This window comes from Sorex fumeus, unplaced genomic scaffold, assembly GCF_029834395.1.
Source record: "Sorex fumeus unplaced genomic scaffold, SorFum_2.1 ptg000018l, whole genome shotgun sequence".
NCBI lineage: Eukaryota > Metazoa > Chordata > Mammalia > Eulipotyphla > Soricidae > Sorex > Sorex fumeus.
The window spans coordinates 20,823,620-20,831,789 of NW_026606075.1; positions in this window are offsets into that span (position 1 = coordinate 20,823,620).

Genomic DNA, 8,170 nt, shown 5'->3' on the forward strand with positions numbered 1-8,170 from the left:
GAATGAGCCAGGTAGTTAGGTCTTCATTTTCCAAAATATTAATTTTATCCCATTGATGTTTACAAAGTCAATTTAGTGGGGTTGAAATTGCATTTTTAAAACTAGAGGATAACAGGCTTGTATAGAATAGAAAAATATCAAGTACCAAATACGATAAATAAAAATGAAAGTTGGAAATTTCTATATACATGTGCATGCACACTCACTTGCATACTATATACGTAAACTGGGTTCTAATGTAAAATATATTTCTCCATAGGTAACAATAGCACTGTAGCACTGTCCTCCCATTGTTCATCGATTTGCTCGAGCGGGCACCAGTAACGACTCCATTGCGAGACTTGTTGTTACTGTTTTTGCATATCGAATATGCCATGGGAAGCTTGTCAGGTTCTGCTGTGTGGACGAAATATTCTCGGTAGCTTGCCGGGCTCTCCGAGAGGGGTGGAGGAATCGAACCCGGGTCAGCCACGTGCAAGGAAACACCCTACCTACTGTGCTATCACTCCAACCCATAGGTAACAGTATAAGACAAAAGTATAAATGACTCTCTTGTATTAATTAGTCATCAAAAAACCCTGTAAAGCAAAAATTATCTCCATTTTATAATGGAGATAAATTCTATTAAATAATTTCCTCTTGGTCATATAGCTGGTTTGCTCGAGCGGGCCCAGTAACGTCTCCATTGGAGACTTTGTTGTTACTGTGTCTGGCATATCGAATACTCTTGGTAGCTTGCCGGGCTCTCCGAGAGGGGCGGAGGAATCGAACTCGGGTCGGCCATGTTGGCTGCGTGCAAGGCAAACGCCCTACCGCTGTGCTATCGCTCCTGAATTTAGTGTGAATACTTTGACTTCCATACAATTTTGGGGGGCTGCTTTCAAAACACACTCTACTGACTTTTGGCCTGAGAATGAATAGTCGGTTCACCATAGGTGGACATGCTCTGATAGATTAAAAGTCAGGAAGTTCCAATGTTTCTCTTCCATATTGAAAAAAAAAAAAGATTCCAGTCATCAAAGCAACTCTAGCTGCATTCTACATCAGATACAAAAAATTTAGAAGAGCGGTCCCTTGACTCAGAATTATGCTCTCTTCACAAATTGCTTAATGAATATTTATTGAACTAGACTGTAGTAAACAGGAACTATTTGCATGTTATGACTACTTTAGTAAAAATATGACATTCTAATAGAATTTTACTCAGTAGTTAAATTTCTCTATCACTTCCAATTCACTCATCTCTCACATAAAAGAGATCTTATTTTCACTGTAATATTGTCAACATGCAATTTCTTCTAGCAAAATTATAACTTATCACAACTTATGCAAGCAGGATCATATCATTCAAATGCTTAGCAAAGCTCGTGGAGAAAGGATCGTTTTCTTTCCAAGTAAAGGATTGACATAACCTAAAATTGCCTGGAGAGCTGTCAGGGAAGGATATTTGATAAATGAATATGGAGGATTTCAGCAAAAACTGAGGTGTCAGATTGAGTGTTTATGAATTTTCTGTAGCTTTGGTTTAAATGACTGCCTTTTGTTAAAATGTTTATTCTTAAAAAGTCAAGTCACTTGTAAGTACATTCCTGGTAACATAAAGGTCATACAGCCCCCACAAAATTAGAGTTTCAAATGTAAATAATTTAAGCTAGTCAAAGTCTGTGGGCAAATCAATATAAGTCTGAATGTGGTTATTGAGTAGAACCAAAGGCTAAAGATAAGAAATTATTAGGTATAAATACAAACACCATACAACTCCCCCAAAGGAGAAGGATGTTATCTGAATTCTCTGTACCTGACGGTCAGGGTCACGGTCCTCCCGTTGTTCATCGATTTGCTCGAGCGGGCCCAGTAACGTCTCCTTCGTGAGACTTGTTGTTACTGTGTTTGGCATATCGAATACATCACGGGGAGCTTGCCAGGCTCTGCCGTGCAGGCGAGGTACTCTCGGTAGCTTGCCGGGCTCTCCGAGAGGGGCAGAGGAATTGAACTGGGGTCGTCCATGTTGGCTGGGTGCAAGGCAAATGCCCTACCGCTTTGCTATCGCTCCAGCCCCTGTACCTGACATGTTCAGTTAATTCTTGTTGTGAATTATGTTTATTATGTTACTTGTGATATTGTAGTATACACTGATGCTTACTTTCATTTTATATCAGTGGCCATATATTCTTATGTCACTTCTTGTTTTTCAACTTTTCTTATTAAAAAGGAAATGCTGATGTATGCCTCTATCTTGTCTCTTCTGTCCACTTGCACTTATGTTTCTTTGTATGAATTTGCCTTTGTTTACCACTTATTTCATAACACTTTTCAGAAGAGGGATGATCTGATCTATTGGTTTACCCAAGGATGGTTTGAAGGAATATTCAGATTTCTATAATGTCAAAAAAAAGTGTTTTCTTTGTTTATGTTATTCTTTCAGTGAACATTTACATAGTCCTCAGGTGTTCTGTATTTCTTTTTTTATTTTAATTTTATTTTTATAAAGTTGTTCACAATAATTTATCACATTCAGTATTCCAACACCAATCCCACTGTTACACATTCCCACAACCAATATCTTGAATTTTCCCCACCACCTAAGCCTACCACAATAGCAGGCCCCTAAATAATTTATTTTCTATTGTTTGTTATGAATAATCCGCTAAAAATGATCAAAGTTTCCTTAGAAGAAAGTGTGTGAAGATTGTTGGATCTCAGCCTGGAGCCACTAAGACCTTGTGTAAGAGATTTACTAACATGCTGTTACAGATTGAGCCTTGTGTGCTAATATGTATATATATATACATATACATATGTGTATATGTATATAATCAAGATCAGTTGCCTTCTATTTTACACTATCAAATGTGGTGTGTTATTCCTAGTATATCCGTGCTGTAGAGTATGAGATGACCATGTAGTTGGAGAACCAACTTGACCAAAATTTCTAAAATTTTAAATAGATTGATACAGCTGAAGTTAAAGTTTTTAACGGGGTGGAGTCTGGAGGAATCTCTGCAGCTTGTTGCTCTCTTCTGAGATTTATTTCTGAGTCTCTAGATCATGGCTATTTATGAGCTTTTATGGTGCTAGAGATAGTTCATGGGCATGACTGCCAGGCTCCCCAAAGAACAGGGAGATGGTGGGAGGTCACCCTTTTCCAACTTGGTGTGAGCCTGGAAATTTCAGTCACAAAATCTGCATACCTGAGTTTTTCAGCATGTTCACTCCATGGATGAGGCTCATCCTAGCCTGTGGAATGGGCTGTGAGCATGGCAATTATTGAGGGTTTTGGCTGCCAGGGCTCTGTCGGGGTGGGTGAGTCCTTTTACCCACCCCCCTCTGAGCTGATCTGCCCTGGATCTGGGGTTCAGCCTGGGCGGGGTCTGGAGACATCCCTCTGTTTTGTATTTCTAAGTTAACTTTACAGATGTTGATTTTTATCCTTCCAACAACCCTTAGAGAGTCATTATCATTGCTCTCAATATATGCAAAATAAACTGAGGAAAGTAGAGATGAAGACAGACATTTAATATCATAGAGTGGAGAATTGGGACTTATACCCAAGCAATACAAGTGGCTGTAGTATTAATATGCTTGACCATGAATAACAACACAATTCATGTATATCATTTATCCCTCTGTCCTCAGAATGCCAATCAGTGCCAAGTTTCTGATCTATCTTTCAGTCTGTAAGCAGCAAGTGGCATATCCTCTTTCCATCTCCTTCATTCAGTATGGTTAGCATGACTCCCTGAAATACATCAGGTGTGATATCCTCTTTTAAATGTCTACCATGTCCATATGTAATCCAAAAGTTAGTGTGGTAGCTCTCAGAACCAGCATTAGTCGATTATTTCTATAAATTTTCCCCCCTCAAGGTGGAAGAGAAAACATGGATTTTGAAATGATAGCAGTAGTTGACTGCTGCAGCTGTGGTGTTCACATGATTAAAGAATGCAGTGATTTTGTTTGTTTGGGGGCCATAATCCAGTGGATGCTCAGGGGTTATTCCTGACAGGATTGGGGACCATTTGGGATTGGACATCTAATCTGGGTCAGCTACATACAAGACAAGTGCCCTATCTGTGTACTATATCTTTGGCTCTGAGAATGCAAAATTTCACCTCATCCCTGTGTTCAAGTTAATAGTATTTTTCTTCTGTATGTAGTACAATCTCATAACTTGTTATATAAGATTTCTTATGTTTTATCCACCTCTTTTTTATGCACCTGCAAGTAACCACAAGATGGAGGAAAAATAACAAGACTCATATGAGAATCTGGATATTAAGGAAATAAATTCAGCTTTGGAATCACACCCTTTTTTTTGGATTTCATAATGGGAGTTAAGATTGTTTTTTGAAAGGCCGAATATGCAGATGATGGCCAGATCATCTCTGACGATAGGACTCTGACCCATAACCTTTGCAGCAACCACTGAGGAAATTCAACCACAAAATCTGTAGAAGTTAGAGCAGAGATTAGCTTTGCTCAGAGACTGCCATTTCTCCGAATTTTTGCCTCAGTATCATGTCAGAACCAACCAGAGAAAGTCAAATATGCCCACAACCAACCAGAAAAAGTCAAATACACCCGCACAAATCATGTAGTGTACGGAATTCCCTGACACAATTCCAACCTGAATTGTATTTGCTTCCCCACACCACGTAATTTCCAGACAGCAGTAGAGTGTCTGGGATTTATCATAACTCAAACTGAATTCTGACAGTTGAATAAAATAACTGAAAGGTTCCCAGGACCCCCTCCTTAGGTTTAATTTCTAGCCCAGCTCATGGAGTTCAGGGAACTTCTTTACTCAGCAGATCATCAATTGATTACAAAGGATGAAACTCAGAAATAACCAAAAGGAATTGATGCATGGGCCAAAGTATGGGGAAACGACAAGAGTTTCCAGGCTCTCTCCAAGTTCGCCATCCCCCCACATCTTCACCAGTTCTCAGGAGCTCCTTTTAGGCTTTTATGGAGGCTTCATTACACTTCCATGATTGATAAGCTTATTGATCATTGGCAAATTTACTCAATCTCTGACTCCTTTTCCCTTCCCATGGATGGTCTGAAAGTTCTGACCCTCTAAATATCCAGAGCCTGGCAAGCTCCCCAGGGCATATTTGATATGCCAAAAACAGTAACAACAAGTCTCACAATGGAGATGTTACTGGTGCCCACTCAAGCAAAGGAATGAACAATGGGAGGACAGTGCTACAGTGCTACAGGGCTCCAGAGCCACCAGCCCTTATCATAAAAAAGGACATCTTTGCCACTGTCAACACTCAGGAAATCTCAGGAATTGGGGAGCCAATGAGAACAACAGATTTAAGACTAAATATGAGAATACATATTTTGGTCATCTAATATATTTCTTATAACTAATACAAGCACAATATGGCACAGGACTTCCTTGCTTATAATGAACATGTGTCCAACTTTTCCCACATCTACAATTCCTATCAACATTCCTGATATGCCCTATCTTGTATATTTTTTAACCATAAATTTCTTTTAAGCTTGCTTTTGAGTTTCCATTGAATTCAAGTGATGACTCCCTTACTATAGCAAACCCTGAATAAACAGCTTCTGTCCTCATTTGTATAATCTTATTTCATGTTTTCCAGATAAATGAGTCTCCTCTTGCTCTGACAGAAGATTGGTTATGTAAGTTCCCGTTCTTTTTTCTTTTTTGGGAGGTGTGGCCTCCAAAACAACAAGACCTGTTGTTTGGGAGGCCAAACCTGGATGAGCTCAGGATTTATTCTTAGCTCTGTGCTCAAGATTCACTCCTCGTGGGCTGAGGAGTGGCTGTGTGTAAGGCAAGCATCCTACCCACTGCACTATCTGTCCAGTTTCAGCAGAGATTTGTTAAATTGTCAACCACAGTAGCAAGGAGATCAGTGTTTCCCAAAGTAGATACTACTGTTCCCAGGGTATGCTGGAAGTATCCAGAGGACTCTAGAAACCATAGATGCAATTGAAGGGGAGGATCCTTTCTGTTCACTTAATGAAAGTGGGTAACAAAAAAGGCCCATGGAGACATTGAAGCTAATGGTATCTTCAAAGATGTCATGCCATTGGCCAAGCAAGTGAAAACAGAGATAGACAAATGGGACTATCTTAAACTGAGAAGCTTCTGCACCTCAAAAGAAACAGTGACCAAAATACAAAGACAATCTACAGAATGGGAAAGGATATTCTCCAAATACACATCCGACAAGGGGTTGATATCAAGGATATACAAAGTACTGGTTGAACTCCACAAGAAGAAATCATCCAACCCCATCAAAAAGTGGGGCAACGAAATGAACAGTCTTTCTCAAAGAAGAAATCCGAATGGCTAAAAGGCACATGACAAAATGATCTACATCATTAATCATCAGGGAGATGCAGATCAAAACCACAATGAGATATCATTTCACACCACAGAGACTGACCCACATTCAAAAGAACAAAAGCAACCTGTGTTGGCATGGATGTGGCAAGAAAGGGACCCTCCTTCACTGCTGGTGGGAATGCCGACTGGTTCAACCCTTTTGGAAAACAGTATGGACGACTCTCAAAAAATTAGAAATTGAGCTCCCATTTGACCCAGCAATACCACTCCTGAGAATATACCCCGGAGAGGCTAAAAAGTATAGTCGAAGTGACATCTGAACTTGTTTGTTCATTGCAGCACTGTTTACAATAGCTAGAATATGGAAAACACCTGAGTGCCCGAGAACAGATGACTGGTTAAAGAAACTTTGGTACATCTACACAATGGAGTACTATGTAGCAGTTAGAGAAAATGAAGTCATGAAATTTACATACAAGTTGTACTACATGGAAAATGTTATGCTAAGCAAAATGAGTCAGAGAAGGACAGACATAGAAAGATTGCATTCATCTGGGTAACATAAAGTAACAAAATAAGAGACTAACACCCAAGAACTGCTGTGATAAATACCAGGTTGTTCACTCCATGGCTTAGAGGCCAGCTGCACACTCTAGGGGTAAAAGCAGCTCAGATAAAGAAGGGAGTACCAAATAAAGGGTGCTGGGAAGATCTGCCCAGGATGGGAGATGCCTGCTGAAAGTAGTCCATGGACTGAACATTATTGCCACCCAGTGTCTCTTCTGCAGACCACAGCAGCACCCAAAAGGAGAGATAGAACAAAAGGGAGTGCCCTGCCATAGAGGCAGGGTGGGATGGGGGATGGGGGGTGGGAGGGATACTGGGATTGGTGGGGGTGGAGAATGGGCACTGGTGGTGGGATGGGTACTCGATCATTGTATAACTGAAACCCAAGCACAACAACTTGTAAGCCTACAACTGTACCTCATGGTGTTTCACTAATTAAAAAAAAAAAAAGGAAAATGAGAAAGAGAGGGGGTGGGATGGAGTGAGAGAGGGAGAGAGTATGATTGAGTCCGGATCATGAACAACTTTGTAACTGTGTATCTCACAGTGATTCAGTTAAAAAAAAAAAAATCCTGCTGATGCTTTAGAAAAAAAAAAAAAGACCCATGGATTACAAAAAAAAATGGGAATTTACACAATGAATTTTTTCTCAAATGAGTATTTTTTCTCTAAAGAGGGGGTGGTGGTAGATAAAATAAATTTGGGGATCTCTGATCTAGATCAATGGATAGCTTCTAGATTTGCACGCAAGTGTTCTTAAAAATATTTTCACAGACAACATTAAAAACATGAGCTCTACACTGCAACCACTGTCAAGATAGGGGATGGGGTGAGGTGGGGATGGAGTATGGAAACACTGATGAGGGAAGCTGAGGGCAATGATGGGATTGGTGTTGAATCTCAACTATGAATAATTTTGTAAACCATGGTTCTTTAATTAAAAACATTTTAAAAGAGAAAATTAAGGTAAAGGCCCTCCCGTTGATCGTCGATTTGCTTGAGCGGGCCCAGTAACATCTCCATTGGAGACTTTGTTGTTACTGTGTCTGGCATATCGAATACATCACGGATGGCTTGCGAGGCTCTGCCGTGCGGGCGAGATACTCTCGGTAGCTTGGCGGGCTCTCCGAGAGGGGCGGAGGAATCGAACTCGGGTCGGCCATGTTGGCCGCATGTAAGGCGAACGCCCTACCCGCTGTGCTATTAAAAATATCATTGCCCTTGGGGGTATGGTGCTGCCAGCAGGTCAATCTGTACCTGTGAGGCGAG